At 36.2% G+C, this 17549-nt stretch overlaps 1 protein-coding gene across 1 annotated transcript in view; it reads right to left on the bottom strand.

The window, feature by feature from the left end:
• PTCHD4 (patched domain containing 4) overlaps positions 1 to 17549 on the bottom strand; it is a gene marked incomplete at its 5' end in the record, with an annotated part of 252389 nt that overhangs the window by 23622 nt on the left and 211218 nt on the right. The window lies entirely within an intron of this gene.

The following is a 17549-nucleotide window of genomic DNA, read 5'->3' as shown; positions in this document are numbered from 1 at the left end:
AGTTCTTTGGAGTGTCTTCTATGGATACTTCATCCCCTTATTTCTGTGTTCTTCCCAATCCTCGTACGCTGACAGTCCTCTCTGTTATCCCTTTTCATCCGACCTCACCTTCCTAACTGTTCCCCCCTCCAATGGGCTTCTTTCTCACAAGACAAAAAGTGTCAAAACCCAATCTTGGGTCCTGCAAATTCAGGTACCTCATTTGTTTACAGCTTTCACGGATCCTGTGCTAAGAGAGGGGTGCTAGAGAGTGGGATAGTGAGTAATTCAGTTCTTGTTTTTAGATCACTCAGATCATCAACTTCCATGTTACCTGTTCATTCAATCCATGGAACTTTCTAGATGTCTGTGTTGAAAATTGGTGAGCTTCTCAATAGTAACTTTTCCTGTAGACTTGACTTTTAACCTTATTTGGACTTCTTATTAAGTTACCAATCTCCATCTGCTTTCACATTTCCAAAATTTTGTTGACATCTCTTATGCACTGTTGTTTCCTGTCTGGTCCTTCTTGTTCTTGTGGGTATATGCCTTCTTTATATCTTAAATTTCTTATTTGTTTAAGTTTCCATAAAGAATAATTAATAAACAAGTATGCTAAGCATGCCATGTTTAATCTGAAGTGTAGTTTCCTATTTTCTTTGAGTTCATGACTCACAATAACACAGAATATAGTGACTTGGTAAATCAATCTCTTCTGGTTGATATAGTTTGTTTTTGTCAAATGTTCAGTTAAGTTAAACATAGCTCCCTATCAGTGTTGATTTAACTGATGTCTTTAGAATAACTCAGTTTCTTTTAACTAAATATTGAGTCTTTCAGATGATTCCTTTTCTCCTTTCTGGCAAGAAAGTCTCTGGGGTACACAAGGGGAAAAGGGAACTTCAGATTCATGCAGCATCCTCTGGATCCTCTTGGGTCTTTGCTATGTGGCAAATGGTCTCGTTTGACCCTGGAGTAGATGCAAATTGTCCCATCTGACACAGACTACTGAAGGCTGTTATTCTGGTTATTTGCTGCCAATGGTGTGTTCTCTGTCATTTGGGACTGATTTCTATCTCCCATTAAACCACCATTTTCCTTAATGTCTACTCTATTCATTCCCAAGGTTTAGGACCCCTTTTGTCCTGCACACGCCCTATGAGGGTTGTGGGGAGAAAGGGAATTCATTTCTTTGGTTTTTTTCCTGAGTTGCTTTTTTTTCTAAAGTGTCCCCCACCCCACTGATACTGAGCTATCGCACCAGAATGTTCTTTCCCAGTTTCCTTAGCAGAACAGAGGAGGAAACTCCTTCGCCTCAGTCCCCTTCCCTCAACCCCAGCCCATTTCAGAAGGCTTTCCTTTCTGGTATATATAGACAATGGAGTTTTAGTCATTAAGAGGAATGAAGTTAGGGCATTTGCTGGTAAACGGATGGAGCCAGAGAACCTTGTGATAAGTGAAATAAGCCAGACCCAGAAAGTCAAGCCTCAAATATCTTCTTTCATATGTGTAAGCCAGAGAGAAATGCAGAATTAAAAAAGGTGGGGAGGGGAGTTGGTCCCCATGAAAATAGAAAGAACAGTGGGGTAGAGTAAGGATCCAGGGGGAGGGAGGAAGCATGGGAAAGGGCAGGAACAGCAGAATGAAATCAACCAAACTATGTGATGTGCACTTATGACTATATCACAATGACTTTCACTTTTATGTTGACCTATAACTCAGCAATTAAAGACCAACAAATGAACAGAAGGAAGACAAATAGAGTAGAGGAAGGGGATCCGGGGGAAGTAGGAGGGGAGGAAAGGGGGAAACACTGGGGATTGAAATTATGAAAACTGTTATATGCATGTATGAATATGTTAACACAAACCCCACTATTACATGTAACTATAATGCACTAATAGAAACACTTTTTAAAAAGGCTTTCCTACATACCTGGAATTTGGCACACAGAAGGGATGTTGAATATTTTCCCCTGACTTTCTGCCTTTTCCCTTCTCCACACTTGACTCAGTCTACGGAGGGTAGGCTTCTCCTACCTTTCACTCTCGGGCACAGTATTTCCCCTTCATCACAAATCCCTTTTGAGAACATTAAATTTCATGCATTTTCCTTAAGAGTGAAAAAGTATTGACTTGAAAGTATAAACAAAAACTCCAAACACTCTTCTGCCAGTTTTGGCTTTGATATAGGTGATTGCAGAACAGGTTGTAACTATGGGTCATCAAGGTTAGGAAAAAGCAAAAATAAATATCAAATATATGAGTCCTTTTATTAATATTTAGCTAGAAACAAAATAAATAAATTTTGGGAAGCAAAATATTTCAAATAAGTGAAAATTATTCCAGAAAATGAAAGAAGACATAAAAATGGGGTCAGACCAGGAAAAGGTCCTAAATGATGGAAAAAATAAGAATTTCATATATGCTAGTGCTATCTCTTTGATCAAAGACAAGTTGCTTTACTTCTCTGAGCCTACTAAGACCACCTATGAAATAGCAGACATTTCTATTGATGCTTGATGCTTTCCAGAGCTTTTAAAATCCTGCTATTCCACCTTGTGTGATTTTATGTTATGGTACAATGGTTTTCTGGTAATCTATTACTGTATAACAATCACCCCAAAACTTAGTGGTTTAAAATAAGGACTTATCTTTCCCAGGGATTTGCCATCTTGTATGAAAAAGGAAACTTGATCTCTGTTCTTGCTAATAACATCCTTGGATTGGCTTGATGTACCCATGGACAAATTAAATTTGAAGAAAGGAAAATGTAAACTGACTTTTGAAGTTATTTAAATTATTACTAATTATAATAACTGATAAAATGTATTATTTATTGTTCACTGATAAACAATATAATAAGCTAATTTGTAACTTGATCAATTCCACCTCCATATATCCACAAGAGAGTGATAACATGGGTCTGCCTTATGACTTCAAGGAATGGAAGAAAGATTGCTTTATAATTAATAGAGTGTTGAAGTCAAATGAAGGTCATTATCTCTTGATTCTTTGAAAATGCAAGATGAGCTGACAGATTCAAGTAGTCAAAAACTACAGTATACCTGAGTTCCTCAAGGTTGAGGCTGGGCTGAACAGAAGCAGGGAAAACATACGGCATGTGGATAAAATGGATTTAAACAGGGGTGTGTGTTCCTCATAGTGGAAATTTTCTTTCTCAAGAATGAAAGAAATAATAGTACTAATAACGATGGCTTACTCAACACGTACATGATAAAACTCTATATCAAGAGTTTCACGTCAATTACTTTGTTCAAACTACAAACACTAATAAGAATGTGTGGAATAAATACTTGATGAATGAATAAATGACCAAAAAAATGATAGGTAGTAATCTCTCAATTCATCCTTGTTAAATTCATGCATTCACATTTTCCAGAGATAATGAAACTAAGGTGAACACTCAAAGTAGGTGAGTAACAATTGAAAGATTTGAAATTAATGCAGATACTTCCAATTCCAAATGCCATGTGCCAATTCCCAAGTTGACACTCTTGCAGGGATGTGAAATAATGAAAACTGGTAATGTGGAATGGAGAAATACTTGAAAAAGAAGTTTGTGTCAAGCACATTTTTAGTGTTAGTAGCATACAATAAAAGTAAATACGATTTCTTGAGAATGTTATTTATAGTTTCCAATGGTCTTTTAAGGTGGGTAGTCAGATCCTTCTGAGGCACAGATGCTTGGATAAGAATGGGTGAATTTAGAGGACATGGCACAGAGATAAACATTGTTCTATATGAAAGAGAAGCCAGGGACTGAAAGAGACCAATAGGAGACTAGAATTTGAGATGGGGGCCCTCTTGGGTAACAGCTGATAAAGAAAATTCCAGGTGTGCAGTACTAACAGGGACTTGGGAAAAGAGAAAGTGCTGGAGACATCACAAGATTATAGGCGATGGAAGTTTAAACCTAAACTATCTTTATCTCTGTCCTATTGTGGAGGATAGAACAGAAGAAGGGAAAGAAGGTGGTGGTAGTCGGGGATTGGATATTGTAAATATAAAGGGAAGATCAGTGGAGTAGGATAAGTAGATGGAGCAGGAGGGAGAGAGGACAGGAAAGAGGAGGAAATATGAAATGATTTAACAAAATCATGTTATGTGCATATATAAATGTACCTCAGGGAATCTCACCTTTATTTATATATACCAATCAAAAATAAATAAACGAATGAAAGGAAGATCAATAAAGGAAGGAGAATAGGGGGAGAGAAGAGAGTAAAGTGGGGATGGGGGATTGAAATCAAATTCATGTATGTATGATTTTGTCCAAATGAAAACAACTACTATGTATAACTGTAATGCTCCAATCAAACAAAAAGCCTTCATCTCCCTTTCTAAAGATCCCCTCAATTCTAATTCACTAGTGGTTTGGATACGAGCAGACTTTTTTCTTCTTCTTCTGAAGACTGGGAAGATGTGCAGAGCTACTTCACACTTGACATGGGTGAGAACAAAGGATACAGGGCGGGCTATTGACATTTGCTTTACTTTGAGTGACAGATGATGGCCCACCTGATTCTTTCATAGCCTGAGGGTAAAATCCTTAAGACCACAGAAATTCTTGTACTCACTAAAGAAAAGTTTAGATTCTAAGATAGTCTTCTCTGCCAGGGGACAAGGTGATTGTGGGCACAGTGCAGAGGGCAGGCCAATTGGAGGGTTGCTACATAAAGTTTATTCTGACTAGTCCCCTGACCGCAGTAATTTCTCAACCTTCCACTGTGAGAAGAATCACAAAACCATGGTCTCTGAGTAAGAGTTTCTCTTTTTTCAAAACTTTTGCTGAAACCATTGATAAAGTCTATTTCTGAATCTCCTTTAGGACTTGAACATGAACAATTGATTGACATGTTGTATTACTCTCTAGGGACAAGAACAAACCAGAAAACCAGGACGCTCTTCACAGAGATTATGGTGTAGTTGAAAAATGCTTTCTATGATATTTTTTCTTCTTTCCTCCCTCCACTCAAGTAGAATTGAGCATTATTCTATTTGTGCTCTTCTCTACTGTGTACAGAGTTCAAGTAATATATCATCCATTTATCACTTTAAAAAATTATGTTGGTCTCTTTCTGCTGAAACATATGCTAGTTAGCATAGTGCTACAAATTATCTCCAGTGTTTATATCTCTAGTGCTTATCCCAGAGCCTGGCATAGACTAGGTGCTCAATTAGTGACTGATGAGTGTAAATGACTGAATGAAAGACTGAGCATTTCAGTATGGAAGTACTCTGGACCTGAAAAGAAGGGACAGCTCTGGAAGCTGGCCTTCTGGTAGTTGTAGTATTTCTCCAAATTCTATGGTCCACCTGTAGCCAGGAGAGATTGCAGAGGAGCTGAAGTTGCATTACAGGGCCTTTAAGCTGTGGGGACTGTACTCATGACATCTGCATGCCACCTACCTGAGAGGCATTTGGAGATAACATTTACAGGTAACAGAGGGAAACTAATTTGAGTTATGGCTACATAATCATTATTCAATCTACTTTTATTTGTGAGGACAGGAAACAGTAGGCATCTTGCCAAATATCTGTGGCTTGCAAATTATAGTCAGGATATATATGGAGGCCTGGGAAATTTAGAAATCTAATCTTGCTTTCAAAAAACCTGTGCAATTATACACAAGTCTCCTAAAAATTTTCCATGTGTATGACAGAATATGACTTCTGGTTGCTAAGAACAAATACTTTGGAACATATCTTTTATGTTTTAAATGTGGCAGGCATGATATATAAGATAAATGTTCCTAGAATGAGGATAGGAAGGGAAGCAGACAGTACTGCATTAAGAACCGGTTGAATGTGCAGCAAATTTGTAAAACTATAATAAAAATAGAAGGTGGGATTAGTCTAGTGTTCATTTACTTTTATAGCTTACAAATGATGAAATATTTGTTCACATTGTAAATCAACTTCCTATATGTGAAAGAATGCATGGGCATGTCAGGTGTCAGCAAACATTGGTGGCCTCAATAAATAGTGAGTCACTCCTGATACAGCAGTGGAACTTGAAATTGCTTTTGGATCAAGTTTATGGGGATGTTTCACAGGATCTGAGTCAGAGAAGCTGGCAAGGAATAGTTCCTCTCTTGTGGTAGGTGTTGATTTCTTAAGAAATGAGGTGCTAACTGTGGCATGGCCAGCCAGGGCTCTCCCTTTCCTGTTCCCTGTGTGTCACAGAGGAGTGTGTTCTTAAAGTTGAATCAGTAAGGAGATCCAGAGTGGCTAAAACTGATAAAATTCTGCTTGTGTGATAATAGTACCTGGCTGTCGCTGGGACAGCTTACAGGACACTAGGTTGTGTTCAGGAGGTAATGAATGCTCCCTTTGAATAGGACCACAGTCAGATTTCAGCTGAAGTCTGGGTTCAGTGCTGGTCAAGATGCTTCCAGAGTGCTGCTGATGAGCAGGGAATGTTTGAACAGAGGAACCAGTATGAGCTCTCCAGAGATTGCATCATCTGAGGAATAGTTGGAAGGGCTGGAAATTTTATTTTCATATATTTTTCTGTAAGAGTCCTTAGGTGGAAAAAGAGTTCTCTTCAAATATTTGAGGATCAGTTGTATGAAAGATGAGCTGGAGCTATTCTGGTTAGACCAAGAGTGAACACAGACATCATCAGTTCAATGTAAGGAGATTTCTAACAACTGTCTGAAGAAAGAAAGGGAGTGAGTCTTCCATTAAAAGACAAGTGCAAGCAGGAATGAGGTGTTTGTAGAAAGGATTACAGGTTTGGATAATGGGTTAGGCAACAAATACTGTACAGCACTGAGAGGGGGCTGACCCATGTAAAGACTCACTGTTTCTGGCACCTGTCAGTCAGTAAGAGTTAGGGGATGTGGTTTGTGTTGTCACATTTGCAGAAACCACAGCTGCAGTGACCAGAGAAAGAAGGAAGAGCTTTTAGATGCCATTGATAGAATCCATTCATTTTCTTGATAAGTCTAACTGTTGTCATTGAACCACACAGAGGGAGAGTTAAAGGAGAGCCTCTCTTCTTTCATTTACTAAAAGGTATTCAGAATTTTCCAGGGAGGTTGAGGAAACAAAAGGGGTGGGAGTAACAGGTTCCTTGGCTCAGAGGCCTTGTGCTCCTCATCTTCATGCATTCAGTTTCTGCACTGGTCTTTGAAGAAAGGATTCCACAGTAAAAACTTCAGAAATCCTGAATGATATCAAATAGCATCGCTCTCTCATTGCAGTGGGATAATGGCACTTCTATCCTACCTCTAGAAATACCATCGATGGCCTTTTCAAGTACCTATCAGCATGAGAATCCAGCAGAGAGTGAAAGAGTGGTGCCTTTCGTGGGCTTCCTGGCTTGGATCTGTTCTTCCCCTCCCAACCAGCATTGCTACTGTGTGTCACTGCTCTATTTTCCCTGAGCCAAGGGCCTATTTTTATATGTGTATTAATCTAACTGCTTTCAATCTTTTTTCTCACTATTGAGCTTTCCAATTTGTCCCAAACTCTTTTGGAATTGAAAGTGGTCAACCCCCTCCATTTCAGTGGTATATAAAAACTAGTTTCATCTCTTGGGTTTATATTGCAAGTCACCCCAAATAGCACTGGCCTATTTATTTCTTATAAATATTACAAATGTACTCTTGGCTTGCTCTCTCATATCTTTGCGTAGTTCTGTTAGCCTAACTATTTTTGTGTGTGTTTTCTTCTAACTGCGCCTCCAAACCCAGGTTTCTGGTAAATTTCCTTGTGTGCGTCTCAGCCAAATTTATTTGAGTTCTGTAATGCTTGCGTCTTTCACATCTTTATGCCTATATTTTTGAATTTTCTTCTCTTGTGAGGTTTAGGAACACTGCCTGATTTAATTTACCAGTGGTTCTGAATCAATAATGAAGATGTAAAACAACATTTGACTCTAGGGGCTACAGTGACACCTCCCTTCAGCAAGATTCATTTCTATTCACTTGTTGATGCTGTCAGCCATCCAACCATGGGAACGTGCACAGCCCAAGGAATTTGCAAGTAAAATTTTGTTAATATTATCTAAAATGCTTTCTGAAATCTAAATGGACATATTACTTACATATTCATTTCTCTCCAGTCTTGAATGATTTTTTAATTTTTATTGATGTCTGGTCCTCAAAATTCCTTTTGAGATGGCTAAGGTATTTATTGACTCTCTATATACTGTCACCAAACGGTAATTGCAAATGTACTAAATAGCAATTATTGGGGTCTTTTTTTGTTGTTGTTCAACAGGCTATTTTCATTCCCTTTTCTGTGCTACCTCCAGGCTATGGGTCCTCTTTGACTTATTTAATGTGTAAGGAGTTATACACATCCAGGTCAGATTAACCAAGGTCATAATTCTAAATAGCTCAATTCATTGGCATGATTGATAATGGTGGACAATGCTTACCTAGCTTTTTTTTTTTTTTTTAATATTAGGGTATCTACCTGGTGGTCACATCAAACCTGGTGGTGACATCAAACCACACAGCTGTGGATATTTTGAGACATGTGATCCTTGTGTCATAAATATATAAACTAATTGACTTAAAATGAATTCTAGATTTTGCCAAGTTTTGGAGAAGGTGAAACTTAATTTGCCTTAAACTTTCTTCCAGTTAAAACAATAATATCTTGTTCCTCAGTCGGGGGGGTGGCGGTGGTTGGGGAGAAAAAAGAAGACAGGCAATTCATTTTTTGCTAATCCTTGCTAAAGTGGTATTGAATAGATAGTGACTAAGCTGCAAATGTCCACCACTATTGGCTTACAACTCCTACCATCTTTTCCAAAGACTTTTGATAGAAAACTCTTGAGGGAACTGGTAAGTTTTCAAAAAAAAAAAAAAAAAAAAAAATCAAAGGAATCAAATTAAAAGCATACATGGTCCTGAGGTTCATATTTTTTGAAATTTCTCTTTGCTTGTCACTTCTAATTTATCTGGTACAGTTTATTCCCAGAAAATTGGTAAGGTGGACTCTTTGGAGAAAATTTTATATGGGATAATATTCTCCTTTTTAGTTACTGGTTTCAAAAACTATTTGGCAATGACAGTGTTTCAGTATGTAATTTAGTTTTCCCTTTTTTTCCCCATGGTAGTTCTTGTTATTCTTCCTATTTCCAAGAATATTGGGGTGTTCTGAGATTCAGTGGCGGTAGAAATATATTTTTCACTGGGGTTTAGAATGTAATAATTAAGGTTTGAAAGGTGCAGAGAATTGACAGCTTTGGAAGGAAGCTGAAAATATTTAGGATCTCATGTTAGCACTTTCCTCCAATCTGGGAGTAGGCAGAAAGAGGAACTTAAGTAAGATAATTAGCCCTCCCAATTCAATCAGCTTTTAATTACATGGACTTCCTCATGTTAACTTGTTCTAATGGCATTCAGATATGCATAAGGATTTTTTGCTTCTGTTTGCTCCCAAGTAGTGGGAATTTAAAATGGCCTCAGATCCAGGTGTGTTGGTGGTAAACAATTTCATTTGCATACCACGTTGAGTAGGAAAGAAAACCTGGACAGCATTTCTGGTATTTTAATAATACTGCTTCCAAGAAAGGAAAGAGCCACACAATTCATTTTCTTTGACAAAACTTTAATTAGAAAACCAGACTCCTCTGATTATAAAAATTACACAAGCTGATAAATCTTGGTAAGTTATAGAGAGAATAATTTTATGAACATTTTTATACCTAATAAAAAAAGTTAAAATAATTAACAGCATTCATCAGATTAATTTTGTTTTCACATGGTTTTCTAATATAAAAAAGCATATAGTCATCAACCTTTATATAAATCCATATATGTTTGTAATAGCTTATCATAATGGGAAGGGATGGTATTCATGTTTAAATAGTGATATTAATAATTTGTAATGAATCCAAACTGTCTCAAGCTGAAGGATGACCAAATTTATGATCCAGATTGCTGAGGGAACTTTTGAGTCTTCTGGATCCAGCCAAGATGATGTTTTGGAGAAAATCTAGACATAAGAATTCATATTATATAGCATTGTTCCACCTGAAAAATATTACTTATGATCAGTGTTGCTTCACATGTTTTCAGAATAACCCCTTTCTCGTTTCTCTCAACAGTTTTGTGCCAGAGTGGTGCTAACTGTGTGCTGGTGTATTGTGCTGCCTATGGGAAATGGTGTCGGGCCAGCAGGAAACTGGAAATATTATTTTTTCTTCCCTAGATTAGAAAGAACAGGTGCACATTGACAATACAGAGTTTCAGTGAATATGCCTTTTCATCTAGTGGCTAATTTCTGCCCTGTAATACAACATCACTTAAAAATATATTGCTTCTTAAAACTACTGTCCTGGAGAAAGTCAGCTTCAAACTGACTTCCTGACTGTGGCTAGATAAAAGAATAGCTTTTGTATCCAAACGATAAATGAGGAGTCTGGGTAGCATGAACTCACATGTAATATCTACATTTCTTTATTGCATTCTAATTTTTCAATATTGCATTGCAATGCTGACCCAATTTCATACCATTGCAAACCATTTTGACCCATAGTATTTCACCTAAAAGTGTTCTCATGTCTGCAGTACTATTCAAATATAAGAGCTATAAACTAGTGAACAGATTACTTATTTTCATCTGGGAAGCAGCAATGAAAAAGTTGTGAAGTAAATCATCAAATAAAGATGGCACTACATGGAGCACACAGATATTGAACATACCAAGGGTTATCATTAAACATTCTTTTACAAGGGATACTTTAACACTTACATCCCAAAGTTTATTTCATGATAATGGTTTTTCAAGCAGACTGTCATTGTAAATAATTCTACCTCAGCACCTTGAAGACTGAGAATAACACATTTTAACATGTCATTGTCACATGTATCAAACCCAAATCCAAACACAGACATTTCAGTTGATTTTGTTTGTAAGCTAAAAAGTGGTGGAATCAGACCATCTATGGACATTCAGATTTGAATATTGTCCATGAAGTCTCTTGTACATTCCCTAAAAAGTGTTTGCCTAAAAATAATATAGCAAGTGAGAGCCCTGAAGGAATACATTGGTCAAAAGACAGGGAGGATTCTCAGAAGTTTACTTGGTTTTTGGTAGGCACCTCCCAATTTTGAATTCAGAGGCAGATAGAAGAAGAAATGTGATTTTAGTTTATAATACTTATCTTACTTCACATATAAATTTCTTTTATAGGACAAAGTAATGAGTATAAGAGAACATTGGATGTACTCAGCTTACCTCAACTTCAAGATTCAAGTGGATAAAAACATAAGTGGCAATTTCAGCTGAGAGCAAGACAGAAATGAAAACATTAATGGAAATAAAAGTTATCACATCTCCCAAGCAACTATCATCTACAACGATTTCATTGAACTTTGCACATGCTAAATCCTATGTGGTATAATTAATAATGCATTTTCTGCCACAAAGAATGTAATACTGTTTCACCAATATAATTACATGTTACTTGGGAGAGATTCTAATATAGATAAACTAAGACATAAAACAAAAAGCTATAAGAAATTTGAACAAGCAACAAGGCTATACTCCACTAGCCATCTGAGTCTAACTTTTTTGTGGATGGAATTGAATAATAAGTTTGCTGATATAAAGGAAGCTAAAACAAGCTCCAAACCAGAGAAAATTTGGAGGATGAAAAATTTCTATGATAAAAAACAATACAGAAATGTTACATTTGTATGGAAAATACTTCCTGACTTCTTTCTTGCATCAATGAACTTAAACTACCCAATTTATCCTTAATTCTTTCAGCCATTAGAGGACTAGTTAATGATCTTATAGAACCTGTGATTTAATTATGAGCATCTGTTTTCAAGACTAATCAATGAATCATTAATGTGAGCTTGGAAACAGCAGGTAGAATACCAATAAGTTATTCATTTGAGGGGAGAAGGAAATGTTCCTGAGCATTGGATCACATATTTCACTCATGCTTAGACTGGCGTTGGGTGCTTGTGTGCATACTGTTAAGACTATAGCTGAAAATGGCTTGGGGCCAGATCTTTATTTTCTTAGCCCAAGAAGAAGTATAGCAATCACTTCCATTTAAATTCGTGGTTATTGCAATAATCTTTCACTTTTTCAAAAGCATTTTCTTTTTCTTTCCATTCACAAGCTAGGATGTGAGCACAGTCCCTGCTCTGTCAAAGGAAACCATGGCTTTTGTTCAAATTTAAGCTACTGATAAATATTTAAGTAAAGTACAGGGCGTAAGTATTACCTGGCAAGAAATTCACTGGTAAGCAATCTTACAAATTTTTAGTGAATCACCTTAAAATTATTTACTAGATAATGAGAAGAATATAATAGCTTTAACTGTACAATTGAAATACTTGAAGCTTTCAAGGTCCTATGGAAATTGGTCCATACTTTGATTTTCCTTTCTTTCTCCTTCCTTCCTATTTGTTGAGTGGCTACTGTGTGCCTAGCACTGTTTTAGGGGACCTGGGTTATAGCAGTTACAGTTTATAAAGTGCAAAAAAATCTTTACTTCATGGAGCTTTCAATCTACTAGGAACAGATTATAAATAAGTACCATGATGATCAGAGAAGGAGGGGAAAGGATGTACTTTAATTTTTATACAATTGTCATGGAAGCCCTTTCTAATAAATATTTATGTAATATTTAAGAAGAATCCCAAAAGAAGTAAGAGAGTGGCCATCTGAGGTTAGAAGGGTATTCAGGGTAGTGGGAACAGCCATTACAGAGGACCCAAGGAGGTGCTTGCTTGTTACAGAGAGAACAAAGGAAACAGTGGCAGGGGAGGTGAAGAGGCTGGGGCTCCCGCTCCTTCATGAGCCTTCCACCCCAGTTAATGCCTGTAGATAGATCTTTTTCCTGGGTAGATACAATGTCTTCTCAAAGGCACCTGAATCTTCTTTTCCTTCATGAAGTATTTCTGTTCAGTACCAATAGTCCCTGATATCAGTTCTCTTAGCTCTGAAATATGAACCATGAAAATCATCATCAATCATTTTTTTGGTGCGTTTGATTACTCACAACTGCTTCCTCTGTTGCATCTCAAATAGATCATAAACATTTAAGTGTAGGAACCTTGTCATACATGGTCTTCATCCCCTATAGGGGCTTAATACTGAGCTCAAAGTCATCAAATGAAATAAATTCATGATATTATCTTTTGATTAAGAGAAAATAAAGAAACCCATAACTTAAAATAATAAATTAAAAAAATGAGTATGTAGATATAAAAACATTAGGTTACAATCAGTAGACAAGATACATTGTCTTCTGAGTTTGATGACTTACGCCATTACCATCCTGATCTAGAAATTCTATCTACTCACTTGTAGACCTCTTCTTCCTGTCCTTCAGAAAATGGAGGACTCATCTATGTAGATTTCTTTCTTCATATTTATACCACTATCCAATCACTACAGTTTGTGCTTCATTTGTGATTTTTTTTCCCTCTGAACTCGTATCTCCAATTTCTCAGAATACTGTTACTTCACAGGTCTAAGCTATCAGTGAAGCACAGATTATAAATACATCATACAGATAAGCAAGAAGGTAAAAACTCACTAGCCCACTGGCTTATTTGAATCATTTGCTTGAGTTTCACCAATCTAAGCTGCATAATTAAGGTCATGCATCAACAGTGGGATAATAACACTTTCATAAAAAATATTTATCCTGGGTAAAGCCTTCAAGATTTTTAGACTTTGAGATAACTTCATACAATTGAGAGGGCATCGCACAATTAAGGTTCAAAATTGATGTGCTCCATGCTGAAAGTGAATGAAGAAGGATACAAAGTGCCACTTGATGCCCCCTCTCCAATTGTTGCTTTAGAGGCTACCCATCAGTCTCAATCTAAAGTTTAGATCTCACAATTCCTCTGGTGCTAAATTTCAAACTAGATGAATACCTTAAAACCTACTCTTAAGAAGGAAAAAGATTGTTTTCTTCCATCTGTGGATGAATTCTTCTTTCCAAATTAGTCACAATTGTTTTCTCCTTTTAGCCATTCTTCTGAATATGCCTTAGTCATTTACCAAGCTAAATAAAAGGAGCAGAGGTGGAAATAGGAAATGACTTGTAAACATTCTTTGTTAATGTCCTTTCAAAAATGTTTTTTTCCTTTTTTTTTTCTCTTATCTGTGTCCGGATTCTTGCCTCACTGGTCTCCTTACCAGTATTTATTCCTTTGGGTCAAATTATGAGTTTTGGAATCTGTTTGTACTTAACATTTATCCAATTTGTTTTAGTGTACTAATTTCAAGGAGAAGAGTTTAAACCCGCAAGTTTATATCTTCTGAATTGTAAATACATTAATTGGGTGCCATCGCCTTTGTATCTTAGCATTGTCCAAAATACATTTAGCACTCATTGATACTTGTTTTCAGCAAGCAAAGAAAAGAAAAAGAAGCAAAGTAACTTCTATTCATTATAGTAAACAGATGTTAACTAGGAATTTTGAGCAATTTCTGTGTCTGGTTAATAGCATACATAAAGTAGCTCTGTTCTTGCCAATGGCTCACAATGCAAATGTTTCAGCCAAAACAGATAGTTTACTTTTGTTTATTTCTTTCTTTTGGGTTTTAATAAGACATTAAGATATCCCCATTTGGAAGAATAAAAGACCCAGAAAAACCAAAGCAATTGAAAGCCCAAAAAGTACCGCTAGAGACATCACAATATCTGACTTGAAACTATACTTCAAATTATACCACTATATGACCCATCTATAGTAACAAAATTCTTATGGTACAACATAAAAACAGACACACAGACCAATGGCACAGAATAGAAGACACAGAGACAAACCCACACAGATATCATCATTTGAGCCTTGAAAAAGGTGCCAAAAATATACATTTGAGAAAAGAAAGCCTTTTAAAGAAATGGTGCTGGGAAAACTGGTTATCCATATGTAGAAGAATGAGACTAGACCCTTCACTCTCACCTTGCTCAAAAATCAACTCAAAATGGATCATAGACCTAAAAATTAGACCAGAAACTATGCAACTCTTAGAAGAATATGTAGGATCAACACTCCAGCATATAGGCACAAGCAACGATTTTCTCAGTAGGACCCCTAGGGCTCAAGAAATAATACCAAGAGTTAATAAATGGGATGACATCAAATTAAAAAGCTTCTGCATAATAAAGGAAACAAGTAAGAATATGAATAAGAGGGGAGAAAATCTTTGCTAGCTACTCTCCTGACAAAGGATCAATATCCAAAATATCTAAATAACTCAAAAAACTTAACACCAAAAAACCAGATAAACTCAATTAATAAATTAATTAACAGGAAAATGAATTAAATAGACACTTCTCAAAAGAAGAAAATAAATGACCAAAAATGAATAAAAAAGTACGTTCAACATCATCAGCAATTAGGGAAATGAAAACCAAAACTACAATGAGATTTCATCTCACTCCAGCCAGAAAGGCAGTCATCAATAAGACAAATTATAATACATGCTAGATAAAGTGTGGTGAAAAAAGAAAACATTAGCACTACTGGTAGGATTGTGAATTAATACAACCACTATGGAAATCAGTATAGAGGTTCCTTAAAAGATTAGGAATGGAACCACTATATGACCTAGCTATACTACTTCTCAGTATTTATCCTAAAGAATTAAAGTCATAATACTATAGTGATACATGCATACCCATGTTTATAGTAGCACAATTCACAATAGCCAAAATATGGAACCAGCCTAGGTAGTCATCAACAGGTAGAGAAAATGTGTTATATACACACAATGTGATTTAATTCTGCTACAAAGAAAAATGAAATTATGTCATTTGTATGACAATGGGTGAAATTTGAGAACACCATGCTAAGAAAAATAAGCCAAACTCACATTAAGGGTTATATGGTTTCTCTCATACATGGAAGGTAGAGGAGAAAAAGGAAAAGAAAGGTGTGTGGGTAGGTATCTCATGAAAATTGAGGAGAGATCAGTAAAGCAGAAGAAAGGAACCAGGGGGAAGGAAGAGGGGATAGAAAGGGAATATACTAGGGAATGACACTGGCCAAATTATATTGTTAGATCATGTGCATTTACAAATATGTAACAATAAATCCTACATTATGTACAGTTAAAATGAACCAAGAAAAAGTATGGAAAATATTCTTCTGAACAACATGATCATTGCTTAATCCCCTGCATGGACCTTGGTAGATTGCTTGGCATATGACAGGTACTTAATGTTTATTGGATGGATTAGTGAATGAATGCTATGGCTAGTTCATCAGGCATTTTACAATTCCAATTTCAATATTCCTATATTACCATATTTCCAACTGTTGAAAATTTTCTCTCAACAATTATTTTCTTTGCCAATTTTAATCATGACTTCCTATTATTGAGAACAACAAAGGACTCTAAGTCTTTATATATGGTCCCTACAGAAAAAACCTACTGGAACATTTGGTAAGTGCTCTTTGAGCTCTAGAGGCATTTTATATGTGATTCTGAATAAATTTCAAAAGTTCTTTATTGTATAAGTGTGACTAAGCCAGCCTTGGGGGCATGATGAATTTTCAATGGGTTACTGAGTTTTCCAGTCATTGCTTTTGATTAATTATGGTTTTTTGAATTTCTTTGATATCCTCAGTCAGGTGGCTCAGTTCTATAGCTGTGGTATTGAGAACAAAGATCTGCTCTTGACCATTTTCAACACATGCAATACTTTCTATAGGTTAATTTCCCCCTTTCCCCTTTATTAAAGTTTCCAGAGAAATACCCTTCCTCAGTTGTTCTATTTAAGACCAAAATTTCACAATCTTGCTAGAATACTACAACATTTTTTTGAGAGAGTGAAAAATAAAATATCAACCCATGATTGCATTCGGTTTCAGGCCACTTGGCAATTTTTTTCTTCATACTTTACTCTTTTTGGTCTAGTTTAATTTGACTTCTATTTGCCTACTTCCCATTCCTTGAATTTCTACTGGAACAAAAGGAAAAATCAGCTCTTTGTTGAAGTCCAAACTGTGAATCCGATTACCGATGCTGATGAGTCATTTTTCCTTGAGCATTCTATTCTATTCTGTGAGGCTATAATCACTGGTTATCTAGAAAACAGAAATATTATTTAGGGAATAAGAACTGCTTTTCACACTGGCCTATTAGTTCTGCTTCCTTCAGCATTTTAATCAATACCCATCTGCACTTTGGTAACAAAGATAAACTTCTCAAAAAGACATAACTTAAAGTTCACTCCATGAAACACTAGTCCTCTCAGGTGTTCCATGAACATAGTATCTTGTGGTCAAATATATTTGGGAAATGGAATATTCTCTGGTTTGCTACTACCAAATTCATTGTACACATCTAGAGTACAAAGAGTAGGTTGCTTTATGCTACTGTCAAAGCCATTCAGACTTGAAGTAGCAATTTTTGATGGAACAAAACATCATTAAAGGCTCTGGGGTTTAAGTGAGTATAGAGTTGGTGTTTACCAAATCCTTTTTGTGCTTTACTTGATATTTAAGATGGTCTCATACTCAGGGGCAGATCAGAATTTGGTGGTGTCTGAGGTTCATTAATGTTTGGAATTTATGATGGTTAATCTTTGTTGTC

This window comes from Sciurus vulgaris, assembly GCF_902686455.1.
Source record: "Sciurus vulgaris genome assembly, chromosome: 7".
Taxonomy (NCBI): Eukaryota; Metazoa; Chordata; class Mammalia; order Rodentia; family Sciuridae; genus Sciurus; species Sciurus vulgaris.
This window is presented reverse-complemented; position numbering and strand designations above follow the sequence as displayed.